Below are 18,055 nucleotides of genomic sequence, written 5' to 3'. Positions count from 1 at the left end.
GAAAGATTCCATTTTTATATAATTCTAGAAAATACAAACTAATCTACAGTGATATTACTAGTGATTGATGAGGAATAGAGAAGTAGGCAGAGGTATGGTACATGAGCACAAGCAAAATTTAGGGAGTGGTAGATATATTCACTATCTTGATTGAAATTGTTTTATCATTATGCATATATGGCAAATTATACCAAACCATACACTTTTTAACAAGTCAGTTCTTTTTCACTCTTGTTCTGAGGATACAGCACTGTTTTCCAGAGATTAAATGATATGTCCTTATTGTATATAGTTTTAATAGAATGTATGCACATATATATTTTTACATTTTATCAATATGGTATATACCTGTTATATTTAACCAGCAGTGGTGTGCTAGATCAGCCAGTACACCAGGTCACCAGAGTTGACTGCATATCTATTCCCAACTCTGTTAGAAGTGTCATGTTGATACCTTCAGTACCATGAAAATTGGCAAATATTACTACAAAATCAGGATTTTTTTTTCTCAGAAAGCTACCTGCTAAACAATTACTACCTCACCACTAGCTATAACATACGTAAGCAAAAACATGTTCAAGTCCTTAATTTTTATTTGTGCAAAAATATTTTGAGAAGACCATAAAATCTAAGAACCATTAGGTGCAATAGTTCTTTATCTATAGAATGAGAAAGTGTTAAAAAGCAAAAAGAAAAGCAGAAAGACATGAGACTTTCAGACACAACCCTACCAGAAAAAATCTTTTACCAATTCATGCTGAATTGATTTCACCAATATTTCCACTGCTATTCTTCCATGGAAGCTCACTGCTGAACCAGTCTTTTCCTTTAAGGACAGGAGGGTCTGGGCTTGAGTCACTGGCTCCTTCTTGAAAGTGAAGAGCCCAAAGGATGCTAGAAGGGGAGAGGCTACCACTTTTCATGGCATACAAAAAGGATCTATCACCTTGCTTCCCATAGATAGATACCAAAAAAAATTTAAGGTACTTCTTGGAAAAGACGAGCACCAGACTAAGTTATCCAAATAGGGGCTTGTGACACCAGCAAGTGGGATAAGAGCTTTGTTACATAAACATATTTGTATTAGGTGAATCAACCACCAGGATACCAAGATCTGCTGCTTCTGCCAACTGCTTTGAGGTGACGTAAGTATGACAGACACTTCAGACACACTCCTCCTTTTTCTGCTCTTTGACATTAGCCTGTGTCCTTTCTATTTTTTTTTTTTGCATTGATTTAAACTTTATTAAATTCTTTTCTTGGTACATTGTAGGTATACAACACAATTACATTTCTCATTGGGAATTGTACCTTTACATAATGCATCTTGATTCTTATTTTTTCCCCACTCCCAGCCCTCAATTCACCCCCTTCACCCTTCCCTATTTACAAAGACTTTATTTCCATTTTTTCCATTTCAGATCATTTTTCCTTTCCCTTCTTTTCCTTTCCCCTGCTCCTCCTACTACCCCTACCCCTTTGGACCTTTTCTTCCTATTTTGTATTATCGATTATTCATTCAAATCATTGGTACATTTTAGGTATACAATATAATGACATTCATCATTGGAAATTTGCGCCTTTACATAGTATCTCTTGGTTCTTATTTTTCACCCTCACCCAGCCCTCCCTTCAACCTCTCCATTCCTCCCTATTTACAAAGATTTTGTTCCTATTTTTCCATTTTCTCATATTAATCCCATTCCCTTCTATCCTCTCCCCTAGCCCTCCCACTTCCTTCCCCTTTGCCCCTTTTCTTCCTATTTCACATTACCTATTATACATTTAGTCCTTATTTACACTTTCAGTTTCTCACATGAGAGAAACTATTCGGTATTTATACATGTGTGTCCTATGTATTTCACTTAAGAGTATGGCCCCAATATGCATCCACTTAGCTATAAATGTCTCTAATTTCTCATTTTTTATGGCTGAGTAGTACTCCACTTTATTAAAAAGCCCACATTTTCTTTATCCAGTCTCCAGTTGATGGGCATTTGGGCTGTTTCCAAGTTTTACCCATCACAAACTGTGCTGCTATGAACATGGGCGCACATATATCACTGTGGTATGATTCTTTTAATTCTTTGGAGAAGATCCTCAGCAGTGGAATACTGGGGTCAAATGGGACTTCCAGTCCTAGTTCTTTGAGGTATCTCCACACTGATTTGCACAGTGGTTGCACCAGTCTACACTTCCACCAGCAGTGGAGCAGGGTTCCTCTTTCCCCACAGCCCCGCCAGCATTTGTTATTGGTTGCTTTATTAATAGCAGCCATTCTTTCTGGAGTGAAGTGGAATCTCAGGGTTGTTTTCATTTGCATCTCTCAAATGACCAGTGATGTTGAACATTTTTTCTTGTATTTATTTGCTATTTCTACTTCTTTGTCTGAGAAATGTCTGTTCATTTCAGATGCCCATTTTTGGATTGGGTCTTTAAATTTGGGAGGTCTGATCTTTTTAAGTTCTTTATAGATTCAAGATAGTAGACCTTCATCTGAGGAAGAGCAGGTGAAGATTTTTTCCCACATTGTGGGTTGTCTCTTCACACTGCTGGTGGTTTCTCTTGCTGTGCAGAAGCCTTTTAATAAGAAGAGATCCCATTTGTTGATTGTTTGTGCTAGTTCACAAGCAACTGAGGTTTTGCTCATAAAATCTTTTCCTACACTGATGTCTTCAAGGGTTCTACCTAACCTCTGTTCCAACTGGTTCAGTTTCTATTTTAATATTTGGATCTTTAATCCATTCAGATTTTAATTTAGTGCATGGTGAGAGATATAGGTCTAGTTTTAATCTTTGGCAAGTTGAAGCCCAATTTTTCCAGCACCATTTATTAAAGAGGCTATCTTTCCGCGAGTGAGGTTGTTTGGCTCCTTTATCGAAGATGAGATGGCTGAGTGTGTCTGGCGGTGTTTCTGCATCTTCTAATCTGTTCCACTGGTCCTCAGGTCTGTTTCTTTGCCAGTACCATGCTGTTTTATGACAGTAGCTTTGTAGTATAATTGCAGGTTGGGGACTGTGATATCCCCTGCCATGCCTCTGTTACCTACAATTGCTTTTGCTATTCTGGGTCTCTTCTTGTTCCAAATGAATTTTTGGATTGTTTTCTCAAGGTCCATGAAGTATGCTGCTGGTATCTCAATTGGATTTGCACTAAATCTATATAGCAGTTTTGGAAGTATGGCCATTTTCACTATATTAATCCTTCCTACCCAGGAGCAGGGGATGTCTGTCCATTTTCTGATATCATCTTCAATCTCTCTTTTCAGAGTGCCATAGTTTTCAGAGAAGAGGTCTTTGATTTCTTTCGTTAGGTTGATTCCTAGGTATTTCAGTTTTTTGGATGCTATTGTGAAAGGAATTATTTGCCCTATTTCTCTCTCAGTGAGTCTGTCATTCGTGTAGAGGAAAGCTATTGATTTTTGTGTGTTGACATTGTAACCAGCTACTTGACTGAATTTGGCTATTAAGTCCAGAAGACTTTTGGTGGAGTTCTTGGGGTCTTCTATATAGAGTATCATGTCATCTGCAAATAATGACAATTTGACTTCTTCATTTCCTATCTTTATTCCTTTTATTTCTTTCTCTTGTCTAATTGCCGTGGCTAATGTTTCCAGAACTGTATTGAACAAGAGTGGTGATAGTGGACATCCTTGTCTTGTTCCTGATTTTAGTGTAAAGGATTTCAGTTTTTGACCATTTAGTATGATATTGGCTATTGGTTTTTTATAGATGGTTTCTATCAGTTTGAGGTAGAGACCATCTATTCCATTTTTTTGTAGAGTTTTTATCCTAAATGCATGTTGGATTGTGTCAAATGCTTTTTCTGCATCTCTGGGGATAATTATATGGTTTTTGTCCTTTGCTCTATTGATATAGTGTATTACATTGATTGATTCACGTATGTTGAACCATCCCTGCATCCCTGGGATGAATCCCACTTGATCAGGGTGTATGATCTTCTTGATGATCTTCTGCATTTTGTTTGCCAGTATCTTATTAAGGATTTTTGCATCTATGTTCATTAGTGAGATTGGCCTATAGTTCTCCTTTTCAGTTGGGTCTTTCTCTGATTTGGGCATCAAGGTGATGCTTGCTTCCAGGAATGTATTTGGGAGTATTGCTTCCCTTTCAATTTCATTGAAGAGTTTAAACCTTAATGGCAGTAGTTTTTCTCTAAATGTCTTGTAGAATTCAGCAGTGAAGCCATCAGGGCCTGGGCTTTTCTTTGTTAATAAGTATTTAATTACATTTTTCATTTCATTGCTTGATATTGGGTTGTTTAGAATTTTTAGGTCTTCTTCATTCAACTTTGGTAATTCAGATGTATCTAGGAATTTGTCCATTTCTTCTGTGTTGTCCATCTTATTGGTGTATAGGTTCTGGAAGTAGGTATTGATGATCCTCTGGATTTCTGCTGGGTCTGTGGTAATTTCACCCTTTTCATTCCTAATTGCATGGATTTGTGCCTTTTCTTTCCTTTTTCTGACAAGGTTGGCTAAGGGTCTGTCAATTTTGTTGATTCTTTTGAAGAAACAACTCTTGGCTTCATTGATTTTTTGTATCATTCTCTTAGTCTCCATTGCATTGATTTTTGCCCTGATCTTAATAATTTCCTCCCTTGTATGAGCATTGGGATCGTCCTGCTCTTCTTTTTCTAGAAGCTTGAGGTTCAGCATCAGGTTGTTTAATTGGGTTCGTTCTGTTTTCCTAATATGCATATTCACTGCTATGAATTTCCCTCATAATACTGCTTTCATTGTGGCCCATAGATTCTGATATGTTGTATTGTCATTGTCATTTAATTGAAGGAACTGTCTGATTTCTTCTTTAATTTCCTCTGTGACCCATTGGTTATTCAGAAGTGTGTTGTTCAATTTCCACATCTTTATGAAACTTTTTGAGTTTCTTTTGCTATGGATCTCCAATTTCATTGCACTATGGTCTGATAATATACAGGGGATAATTTCAATTCCTTTGCACTTACTTAAACATGTTCTATGTGTGAGTATGTGGTCTATTTTGGAGAATGACCCATGTGTAGCTGAGAAGAATGTGTATTCTGATTTTGTGGGGTGGAAGACTCTGTAAACATCTGTTAAGTTCATTTGTTCAAGAGTTTGACTGAGTTCTAGTATTTCATTACTTATTTTTTGTCTAGTTGATCTATCTCTTTGTGACAGTGGGGTGTTGAGGTCCCCCACTACAATTGTATTAGTGCATATATGACTTTTCATGTCTGTTAGCATTTGTTTTATATAGTTGGGTGCACTAGTGTTTGGTGCATAGATATTTATGATTGTCATCTCTTCCTCTTGGATTGTTCCCTTTACAAGGATGTAGTGTCCTTCTTCGTCTCTCTTAATCAGTGTTGGTTTGAAATCTACTTGATCTGCAAAGAGGCTAGCTACTCCTGCTTTTTTTCAGCTTCCCGTTGCATGGAGTATTGTTTTCCACCCTTTAACTTTCAGTCTATGAGTTTCCTTTTGAATTAAGTGTGTTTGTTGTATGCAGCATATTGTTGGATTTTGCTTCTTGACCCATTCTGCCAGTCTGTTTCTTTTGATTGGTGAATTGAGACCAATAACGTTGATGGTTATAACTGAAACATATTGACTTGTCCTTGCCATGACTTTTTCTTTTTGTTGGGTTCTCCCCCTTTACATTTAATTTCTTGTTGTGCCAGATGGGTCCATTCTGCTTTGCTTCCTGGGGTTGTGATCCTCAATTTCTCTTCCTAGGATATTGTGTAAAATTCTTTGAAGTGGTCGTTTGGTATTCACAAAGTTCCTAAGGTGCTCTTTGACATGAAAGTATCTTATTTCTCCATCCATTTTGAAAGATAGTTTTGCAGGGTACATCAATCTGGGTTGGAGGCTGTTTTCTTTTAGGGCTTAGAATATGTCACTCCAAGCTCTTCTTGCCTTGAGGGTTTGTGTTGAGAAGTCTACTGTGATTCTGATGGGCTTTCCTTTGTATGTGATTTGTGTCTTTTCTCTGACTGCTTGTAGAACTTTATTCTTCTGTTGAGTTTCTGGAATCTTAATAATTATATGCCTAGGTGTAGTTTTTTTTGATCAAGGCTATTTGGAGTCCTATATGCCTCACTTATCTGTATGTCAAGCTCTTTTCCCCTGTTTGGGAAGTTTTCTGCCATTATTTCTGTGAAGAGATTTTTTATGTCATCTGCACTCTCTCCTGTTTCTTCATTGACTCTGATCAGTCTTATGTTATTCTTCTTTGCATCATCTAGCAGCTGCTGGATTGATTTCTCATGTTCCCTTAGAATTTTGAAGCAATTTTTCTTTTCCTGGTCATTAATTGCAATCTTATCTTCTATATCTGAAATTCTGTCCTCACATTGGCTCATTCTGCTAAGTAGACTTTCAGTGGAGTTTTTCATGTCCTGTGAATCTATTTGCATCTGTTTCATGGATTCCATTTGTTTCCTGTGTTTGGATTCCATCATGTTCCTGAGCTCCTCTCTAGATTTATTAATCATGTCTTGCACTAGAGGCACAATTTCTCCTGTTATCTGAGAAATTATTTCTGATTTCCTTTTTTCCAGATCCCCTTTTGTTGCCAGTTCAGTGGGTCCAGGTTGTTGAGTATCAGAGTGTTCCATCTCATTTCCCTTTGAGGTTATTGTATGTGATCTGGAAGTCTGGTTTTGAGACTTATTTACGTGTATTCTCATTTGGACTGGGGGTGGCTGTTGGTGCCTGCATGGATTACCTCCTCTGAGCTGGGAGAAGTGGGACAGGGGCGGTAGGGATGGTGGCCCAAAAGCCCCTTCCTCTGGACCAGGAGCAGTGGGACGGAGGTTCAGGAGCCCCTACCTCTGGGCCGGGAGCAGCGGGACTCAATACTGTGGTCTGGTGGTCCACTGTCCTCTGTGTCCTTGTAGTGTGGAACCAGGTGGCTGTACAGAGGAGGGGGAGGGTCCAGTGGATTGCTGCTGGGGCGTGGGCTGATTAGCCATGTTCTGGGCAACTCCGGACCTCAGTAGGGTGTCCGCAGACCTGCCTGTCTGCAGCGGGCTGATTCAGCATATTCTGCCTGACTGGTGACCTCAGTAGGTCATGCACAGACCTGCCTGTCTGCAGCAGGCTCTGTGTCCCTTCTATTTAATATGGTGTGGAGAAGGACAGCATTTTGAGGATCTGCCACCTCAATAGAGTTCTCTGGGCATGAAAAGGCTAAAATTTAGCCAGGCATGGTGGCACATGCCTATAATCCCAGAATTCAGGAGGCTGAGACAGGAGGATCTCTACAAGTTCAAGGCCACCCTGGGCTCCATAGTGAATTCAAGGTGGGCCTGGAGAACGTAGCCAGATCTGTGTCCAAAAAGAAGGCTAAAATTTAAAGAAAAGAAAAAAGGATATATTCAGTGGGCAATAGGGGTCTAACTCAGAGCCATGTGCTCAGCAGGTGTGAGGCCTGGGTTCACTCCCCAACACTCCTCCCCAGAAAACAGACTCAATAGGGAGTTTATTATGCTGCAGAATCATATCCTCCTGTTTCATGACATGGTGGAAACATAATGCTTAGGGCTTTTTGGCCTCCATTGCATAGTGATCTGATCCCTTTTTTCCTAAAATTGGGATTTGCTGATGTATTTCAGCTAACTTCTTCAGGTCTATGTCTGAATACAGGATCATTTCTTCAGTGCCAGCTTTGGCTAGGACTTTGCCCCAAGGATTCACAATGGTGCTGTGTTCCCAAGCAATATAAGAGGTTTGTCATCCCTGATTATTAACAGCCTAGCCTTATGAAGCAACTCCAGTCACCTGGTCCAGTGGTCAAACTGAAAGCCCCAGGATACACTAAGAGCTGGGATTCTCTCTGTGCATAGATTTGTGCAAGCTCTGCAAAGCACATATCGTAGCAGATGCCCAGGCCCACTCTGTAGTAAGGGGTATCAAATATGGAGAAATTGTCACTAGGACTCAATATTTTACATTCTTGAAATGTAATTTTCCCAGGAACATCAATGTCAAATAGACGGATTTTTCTGTGTTTTCCTAGTAAAGTTCCATCTTTTGCTACTGCAGAAAGGTTCAATGTGGATACACCGGGAATCTTCTCCACATATTCAGAAAAATATTTTGTGCCATATGGAGAATTAAAGCATTCAGGCAGAAAAACTATTTGTGCTCCTTGCTTTGCTGCCTCTCAAACAAGGCTACAAGCTCGAGTGACATCTAATCTGATGGAAGAAACTTGAAGGTGGATGAAAGCCAAGTGGAAAGAGGCTATGGCTCTCACTGGAAGGACCATCTGCAGGTCCCCAGAGCAAAGGCGCTGAGGCCACTGGGCTGACCTGTGAGGGGTAGGGCAAGCGCACAGGAGCCAAAAATCAGTTATTTTTAATGATGTGGCAATTTATGTCCTTATTTGTTGCATAAAAGCATTACATTAATATATTTATAATCTTTCATAGTAAATTGTTAATTATAACCCACAGAAATATTTGATGGGCTAACCAACATGGTAAACATAGTTATGGACACAGTTAGACCTCTGCTCTTTTAGTAAGTTAAACATTCTTTGCTCTTGACCAGTGTAACTATCCCAGTTTGGTCATGTAACATATTATACCTGTGTAATCAGGAATAAAAAACAAAGAGTTTTTACTTCTTTAGTAGGTGGTATAATTTAATATCATACTTGTTAATCAAAGAAAGCCATCTCTTGTGTCAAATCAGTTTTCCTTCATCTACTTCTTTATGTGAATCTAGTCTACACAACACTTAGGATTTGTCCATGGTCCTTGACAGGAAGGGTATGTTTTAATGTTCAGCAGCACAAGTTTCACATACAGGAGAAAATTATCTAAAGAGATAATATGTTGGTTTCCATCTAAAACATGAGAATGTGAGCTTGTTTCATAACCTGTATGGACCTTTAGTAAGTAAAATTGCTTTCTTTCATGGTTGTAGAAAATAGAGTTCATAGTAGTTGAGGTATTACATTGTCTTTTTGTTAAGTAATCACTCTATAATATTATTCTGCAGTTATCTTAATGAAAAAATAGAATAAACTTAATCATTTGAATTGAAAATAACACAAATTCCGTCCTTTATCACTTATTTTGTAATTGCTCTTGACAAACACAATTAAATAATTCAGTCATCAGTTATGAGAGATTACAATTGAAAGAAGTCTCAAATTTTAGATATGCAAAAAACAAACTCTTCATAAAGATCTTATCATGATTACTTCTGTCTAACTTGAAAAGTATATTATGTTCATTAGTCTACTTTGTCTCTAAATCTAATTGGAAACTGCTTTCATTTAATTAATTGGGGACAGAGACCAAGGACCATGTTTACTATCAGACAGAGTGAAGAACAGGAGCATGTTGATCCTACTAGATATCCAATTTAATTTAAATGGCATTATGATTTGTTTTCTGATGTTTCAGTAACATCATCATAATTTGGTAGGCACAGATAAAATAATACTAATATTAACATTTTAAAGATTTGCTGATCCATTTTCTATTATTTATGATAAAAAGTCAAAACTTCATTTATGTCTCAGTCTTCTCAGAGAACTAAATTAGTTCAGTTCTCATTTTCTTGATTCCCTTTGGAGTTTACTTTTATACTTTCACTAGGCCTTTTGAGAAGAATGAGAATTACAAAGTCAATATCTTAAAATTGCTATTCAATTTTATTTTTATATTTACTGTGGGTATCTTGATTCATTTTTTTTGTCAATACTGGGGATTGAACCGAGGGCTTTCACACTGAGCTACATGCCCAGCCTGCTTTATTTATTTATTTTTTATGCTTAAGTTTTTTTATTGGTACATTTTAGGTATACAATACATTTACATTTATTATTGGGTGCTTGTACCTGTACATGATGTATCTTGGTTCTTATTTTTTCCCCATTACCTGTGCGCCCTAAACCCCTTCCACCCTTCCCTCTTTACATAGACATCATTTCCATTTTTTTCTTTTCTCATAATTTTTCCTTTCTCTTTTTTCCTTTCCCCTTCCCCTCCCTTCACCCTTACCAGGCTGCTTTATTTTGAGATAGGGTCTCTCTATGTAGCCTAGGCAGGCCTCAAACTCATGATCCTCCTGCCTCAGTCTCCAGAGTGCTGGGTTTACAGGCAGGTACCTCCATGCCTACTTGGATAGCTTGATTTTTTTTAAAATGCCTTGAGGGGTTTTCTTTTAATGGCTACTACCAGAAAATACATATGATTCAGTCTTAAACCAATAAAGTCTACTTCTTTATACCTTTGTAGTTCTAAAAACTTATATTAAAAAGTTAGATAGAAAAGAAAATGTAGAAATACAAATTTATAGAAGAACCAAAAGGGAAACAATCAATCTGCTTAGTTGCAACCAATCAGAGTTTATTTTAATTAATATTCTTACATTCTTGAAGTGTTCTGTTTAAAATTAGAGGTAGCTTGCATCTTTAATTCTGATGAATTACTTCAAGCATAAATTCAAGAAAAATCTCAGCTGAAATATGAAATAGACCTACTCAATTGGATTTCAATAAACATTTTCCAAGGGGATGAATGTGTTTGTCAGAAATTCTACTATGTAAGACATATATGATGTTTATTTAATATGAAAAAGAAATTGACTCTTTTGTTTTGAACAAACTGTTTAGAAATACTGAAAATCCAAAAATCCCATCAGAATATTTTCTAGATTTTGGTTTTTTAATTTTGTTTCTGATTGTGCAATAACATGCTCCTTATAATATTGGTATTGAAAGTTTTTGTTTAAAAAGAATTCAACATCAAATAGAATTATCCTCAATAAGGCTATTTAGTGCACAGACTTGGGGACTACTTTGATATATTCTAATGACATAGGGCCTTCATGCAGTGGCAGTCATATTTTGGCCATGTCCACAGTCGTTTGAAGTCTTGCCAGAACTGGATGATCAAAATAGATTACTCTCCTAACTGAAAGCTTATACTACTAGCTGTTGTCTGAAACCTAAACAACTGAGACCATAAACAGAAGTGCCTACATGTAGTCTTTCCGTTGTGTATGTCCCAGGGAGGTGGATGTGGTACTGGTGGATGGTGTCCCACAAAATGTGCATTCCAGTAAAACCAGGTGAAAGATGTGTGGCATTTGCTGACATAGACCTCAAAAGTTCCATTGTGTCACTTTAGTTGAATTTTATTTTATGAGAGAGTCCTGTGTATTATAAGAGTCACTTGAATATTGAAACAAAGGGAACAATGACCCGATTTTTTTCAATAAGAAAATTGTCAAAGAATGTGCAGACATCCACAGAAAAATATGCCTACTTGATTATTTTATGCTTCCATTGAGTCAATACTTGATTTTTAGATTCTTTCTGTATATTTTAACAAGCAGGTAGCCTTTGAGTGCCAAGTTTCAGATCACAGTGGGTAGCAAAATCAAACTACAGAAAGGAGAGAATTTAGTTTTTCTTTATAGGCCAATTTCCCAAATGCAATTGAAAACTACCCACTAGCCTATGCCAAGTCTGTTTTAAAATTTATTTTAAATGGCCCAGTAATGTATATAAGCTACAGAATATACCCAGTTTACTTTTTAGTCCTGGGTAGGCTATTCCTATGTAGTTAATAGAAATCTCATCAATCTGAAGATCTAGAAAAGTAGTGGGGAGTATAGAAGAAAGAAACAAGATGTAATAAAAAATGACCTTATCATTTTAAAGATCTGACTACTTTCAGATAAACCCACTCGACTTCTCCCTATTCCTTAGGGATTTCAAGTACAATAAGTTATGAAGAGAAATGAGTTCCATTCTCTGGTAACTATACATCTTTCTTATTTGCCTGAGGTATAGGAAGGGAACAGGAAGAGGAAAAGTGCATTGTGAGCCATATGGTGATGGCTTCTCTGTATTGTAAATTAAATATGTGAACACAGTGCCACTAGGAAAGGAGAAAAGAGAAGCAGCCAGGAAAGGCTACTTTAAAGAATACATTTCACTTTATATGTTTTCATTATTAAAAGATCTGGGTCTTTTTTCACAAAATAATTTCAAGCATGAAGATTCAAAACTGCAAAGTGTTCTGAAGAATTAGGGTAAAAAAAAACATTACAGAGCTCAAAGTATCAAAAAGCTTACCCATCATGTGTGGTGTCATTTGCTTGTAATCCCAGCACTCAGGAGGGAAGATGAAAAAGGTGGATGATGGGTACAAGGCCAGCGTGGGATGCATGGAAAGTTCAAGACTAGTCTGGACTAGATAGTGTGATTCTATCTCAAAAAAAGAGAGCATACTTATTATTCTTATTTTAAAAATTTTATTTATACATGATTAGTAATAAATAAAAACTGAAAAATCTGATTTTCTTTTTTTTCCAAATGGCTTACTTTTCACTCATGTCTGCCATTTGTGATAGCATGTTTACCTTTGTTTTTAAATTTTTTATTAGTACATGTTTACAATACATAATGAACACATATATCATGGGGGATTTGTATATGTATATACCATATCTATTTTTTTATCTCTTTCCCCTCCTCTCTCCCCAAATCCTTCCCCCAATTTACAAAAGCTCTATTTCCATTTTTTCTTCAGTTCTCTTTTCTCTTTTAAATATCTTTTCCCTTTCTTCCCTCCCCCCTCCTCCCGTATCTTATTCCCATTTGAATAAGTTCTTCCTCCTTCCCAGTATCTATCCTCTATTTTGCTCCTTATTTATACTTTGAGTTTGTCACTCAAGAAAACAATGCAATATTTAAACTTCTGTGTTTGGTTTATTTCACTTAGGATTATGCATCCATTTACCTAAAAATGTTTCAAATTTATCTTTCTTTATGCAGAGTAGAATTTCATTGTATATAAAAACTACATTTTCTTTATAAATTCATCTGTTGTTGGGCCTATGGGTTGCTTCCAAGATTTAGCTATGATAAATTGCACTGCTATAAACATGGGTATGCATGTATCCCTGTGGATTGATAACTTTAACACTTTAGCAAAGATACCTAAACGGGGAATATCTGGATCAAATGGAACCTCTAGTTTTAATTTTCTGAGGAATCTCTGTACTGTTTTTCCATTGTAATTGTATTAATTTACACTCTTACTAACAATGCAGAAGGGTTCCCTTTTTCCTGCAGCTTTGCCAGCATTTGTTATTGGTTGATTTCTTGGTGATTGCCATTCTTTCTGGAATGAGATGGGATCTCAGTGTTCTTTTAATTTGCATTTTTAGTATGTCCAACAATGTTGAGCTTTTTTTCCCCCTATTTATTTATTTATTTATTTATTTTTGCTTAAGTTCTTTTATTGGTACATTTTAGGTATACAATACGTTTACATTTATCATTGGGTGCTTGTAACTGTACATGATGTATCTTGGTTCTTATTTTTTCCCCATTACCTGTGCACCCTTCACCCCTAAACCCTTCCCTATTTACATAGACTTCATTTCCATTTTTTTTTTCTTTTCTCATAATTTTTCCTTTCCCATCTTTCCTTTCCCCATCTCCTCCCATCACCCCTACCCCTTTGGACCTTTTCCTATTTCAAAGTAATCAATTATTAGTTATTAATCCTTTTAATCCTTATTTACACTTTCAGTTTCTCACACTAGAGAAACTATTCGGTATTAACACATGTGTGTCCTATTTATTTCATTTAATTTTTCCCCATTTTTTGATTGGCTATTTGTAATTCTTCATCTGAGAAGTGTCTATTCATTTCAGATGCCCATTTTTATTGGGTCTTTATATTTGGGGGCTCTAATTCTTTTGAGACTTTTATTGTAGATATTAGTCCACTGTCTGAGGAGCTGACAAAAAAATTTTTTTCCCGTTCTATAAATTGTCTCTTTACTCTGTTGATGGTTTTCATTGCTGTGTAGCAGCATTTTAATTGGATGTGATCCCAATTGTTGATTCTTTGTAATAATTCTTGTGGAGTTGGTGTTTATTCATAAAGTCTTTGCCTACACCTATGTCTTCAAGAGTTTTACCTATTCTGTCTTTCAGCATATTAAAGTGTTTCTGTTTTAATATTTAGATCTTTTATCCATTTCAATTTTAGTTTAGTGCATGGGGAGAGATATGGGTTCTAGGTTGAATGTTTGGCACATGGAAAGCCAATTTTCCCAGCACCATTTGTTAAAGAGTCTTTCTTCCAGTGAAGGTGTTTGGTCCCCTTGTCAAAGATAAGGCAGCTGCATGTGCTTTGAGTTGTTTCTGCATCTTCTATTCTGTTCCATTGATCCTTGAGTCTGTTTTTTAATTTTGTTTTTGTTTTTGCCAATACCGTGCTGTTTTTACCATTGTAGCTTTGTAGTATAACTTGAAGCCTGGGATTGTGATATTCCCTGCCTTGCCCTTATTGCCCAGAATTGCTTGCCCTATTCTAGCTCTCTTCTTGTCTCATATGAATGTTGGGATTGTTTTCTCTAATTCTGTGAGGAATACTATTGATATTTTGATTGTGTAACAGTTTGGGGAGTATGGCCATTTTTACTATATTGGCTCTGCCTATCCAGTAACAGGCTATATCTTTCCATTTTCTGATATCCTCTTTGATTGCCTTTTTTTTGGAGTACTATAGTTTTCAATATAGAGGTCTTTCACCTCCTTCATTAAGTTAATTACCAAGTATTTCATTTTTCTTGATTCTACTATAAAAGGTGTTTTTCCTCTAATTACTCTCTCAGTGAGTTTTTTATCAGTGTATAGGAATGCTAGTAAATAAACTATGAATTACACACAGACCTATGGTGTAAATCTTAGGAAATAACAGTGTGCCATTTTCTGGGCACAATCTGTAATAGCAGCTTACTTGTGATGGGGTATAGGAATTAGAAATAAATGGAGTCCTAATAGTATAAAGTAACCAGTTTAAAAATAGTCATTTTGGGTCATACTACATAGATATTAATTTTCAAAAGACTGTTATGTGTCCTTATATGTAAACATATAAGGACATACATATAATTTTAAAATATCTTTAGGGAATCATACTTCTTACATTGTTTAATCCATCTCTAATTCATCAACTTTCTTATTCCACAGCTGGTTCTGCATTTCTAACAATATCAATAAAGCTACCATCCCTAAAAGAATGATAACATATAAAGAAAACTTGTTGAAATTGTTTTGTAAGCAGTTTTCTCAAGGACTTTCTGCTGCCTGAAATAAATAACTTTCAAATGCTCCAGATGGGGAGCAAGAAGTGTTTTTAAAATCTCTAAAAAACATATAAAATTTAATGGCAATTTTTCCCTTTTTGAAATTTTATATCTCTCCCCTATACATTAGCATCATCTCCCTACAGTCAATATTTATCTGAGCAACTATTTCAACTTCGTGATTAGAATTATTACCTTTGAGAATGGCTGCCATATTCTTGTCACCAATACATGGAAGGGAGTATTTCTCCAGATGCAGTTATCTATTGTGCTTAATGATATCATTATCAAGATCAAGAACTGAAAATAATGTTTCCACTAAAGATCAGAGCTGTGTCATATGTAAGACAATATGAGCATACTTAAATGTTACTCATGATCAGTACTGTTTCTTTAGTCCCTCGTCTGCCTATATAATTGCAACACAATAATAATAGTAATTGTTGCATGTCTACTAAGTAGTTAAAATATATAAAAGTACTTAATTTGATTTTTACAATACAAAGTTGATTATCATTGTCTCCAATTTACTTAAATGCACATATACACATGTTTACAAAATCATAGTGAAGAATAAAGTAAGTTAACAGACTTGGCTGTGCTTACTGGGTAGATTGCCCATTTAAGAAAGATGCTTCATTACCTGCCTTATCTCCTTCTGATCCCATCCTAACCAAGAAACCCCTGTTCACATCCCTACTTCAACCAGGTGTCTTGTGAACCTCAGATTCAGGCAATTCTTCACTGTGCTAGTTTATTGAATGTGGTGGACTTGCCCATATATATTGATACTATCAGCCTTGAAAAAATTACTAAACATGCCTTTTTCTTTAGAGAATTATACCCAATATTAGGGTTTGGCAGCTGAAAGCAAATTAGTATTCTATTTGGCAGAATAAATGAAGGAATGCTATACGCAGGAAGAGATAATTTCTATAGAAATTTCTGTCATCATCTCAAGTAGGATTCTGGTCAAGACCTTTTGCAGATAGATACATAGACAGGTAGGTAGATAGATAGACAGATAGATAGATAGATAGATAGATAGATAGATAGATAGATAGATAGACAGACAGACCAAGAGAGATAGATAGTTTGGGATCGAGCCCAGTGCTTTGCACATGCTGACCATGTACTCTAACACTGAGCTATACTCCCAAAGCATACAGTGGTCATTTTTCAACAGTGCTTCATTATCGCCAACCTCAACTATCTTCCCTACCATCCTCCCCACACAAAGTCTTACTACTGAAACAATGAAGCTTGATTTTCATCTTGTTTTTTCACTTGTGTTTCTCTTGCATAAAGGAATGCAGAGATACAAATAAGTGTATAATACAAAAATCTTTTAAACCATGAGTTGAAAAAATGACCTCCTGTGCCACTTTTAAGTGAGATTTTAGAGCTATGGAGCAATAATCTTTAATCTTTATAATTTTAAAAGTTTGAAATTGTCACATACTTAAGGCAATGCCAAGAAAAGAACAAAAAATGAGCTTTGAAACTAAATTCAGTAGTTCTTAACTGGGGACAATAACATACCCTCAGGTGGTATTTTCAAATGCGTAGAAGACTGTTTGTTGAGTGCTGGAGACATTTAAAGTCATAGAAAAAGGATTCTAAAGCCCCTGCCATCCTGAAGACTTTGCAGACCACTAGACCATTATCTATTGTCCAGGCACCTCCTCCCAGTACTACACTGTGTCATTCATTTTCCTCCTCCCATAAATACTTGCACTGGAGATCATGCCCTCAGAATGTTCCGCACTTACTCTTTTTGACACAATCACTAAATATACTGTAGCAACAATTCATCAGCACCTAGTCTAATGTCACTCTATCTTGTACCACTCTTTGCATTTTTCTTGATGATTTCAGTATCCACTCAGATGAAGCATCCAGTACCATCACCACTGGGTTATTGAACTTCCTCCACATATTTCTAAATCCAAAAATGATTTTTTCCTTCTTATCTCACTTGACCTGTGTCCATCTTGAATTACTGTCCTTACATTACCCTGACAGCACCAGTCATTCTTAGAGTCACTCCTCTGTCACTAGCCATTCTTTCTCACATTCCCCCTCAAAGCCTCATGTGTCATATATGGGAGTTTTTGGAGGTGGCTGGATCTATGATGTGTGAATATGGATTAAGGGTGTATGATAACTAAATTAGTCCACTAACTTATTTAGCATAGTTCTTGGTGTGGATAATGGGAAGGCCCAACCTGGGTATGGGTGGCACCAACCAATGGGCTTGTAGACTGAATAGAATAAAAGGGAAAAGGAGGCTCACTCCTTCCTGCCTACCGCCTACTCTGTCATGGACTGTTTTGTCTCTGCCATGCCTCTCTGCCATGCCACCCCTGTCTTGGAACCATCCTACTATGGACTGAAACCTATAAAACTGTGAGCTAAAATAAGCCTTTCCTCCTTTAACTTGTGGATATTGGGTATTTTGTCCCAGCAATGAGGAAGTAACTAAGACAGTAGTTCTATTCTTGCAATTACTCAGTCATAGGATCTTAAAACAAACTTTGATTCCTGTTTCTGTTGCACGTTCTATCTGATCCTTAGCAAAGCTGTCAATATAATCTACAACATATGAGCAAACTCTAGTTACTTGTTACCATTACTAATGCTGATCTCTTGCTCTAAACCACTGGTATTTTTAACCTGGATTATTGTAAAGATTTGCTAATCCCCTTCTCCTGACTTTTCTTTGTGCAGTCTGTTCCCAGCCCAGGCAGGACAATCATTTAAAATATGTTTCACCATTTCCTTGGCCAATCCATTAAACAGATTCCATTATTTTGTGAATTCCCCCTACCCTTATTTTCCATAGCACTCAGTCAGTGGTCCATATGTGTTTGCTGTATTTTAAATTTTTAATCAGTTTTGTTTTCAGTTGTC

General features: G+C 36.5%; 1 protein-coding gene and 1 pseudogene across 14 annotated transcripts in view; one reads left to right on the top strand and one right to left on the bottom strand.

Moving 5' to 3' along the window:
• Positions 1-18,055, top strand: part of Cfap47 (cilia and flagella associated protein 47) — a 512,210-nt gene that overhangs the window by 447,075 nt on the left and 47,080 nt on the right. The gene's annotated exons all lie outside the window — the stretch shown is intronic.
• Positions 7,547-8,279, bottom strand: LOC106009824 (omega-amidase NIT2 pseudogene; annotated as a pseudogene).

Source organism: Heterocephalus glaber, unplaced genomic scaffold (genome assembly GCF_053883595.1).
Source record: "Heterocephalus glaber isolate CG9 unplaced genomic scaffold, H.glaber_assembly_v1.0 deba00001547, whole genome shotgun sequence".
In the NCBI taxonomy this organism is placed as follows: Eukaryota; Metazoa; Chordata; class Mammalia; order Rodentia; family Bathyergidae; genus Heterocephalus; species Heterocephalus glaber.
Note: the sequence above shows the minus strand (reverse complement) of the source record. Positions and strands in the feature narration are given on the sequence as shown.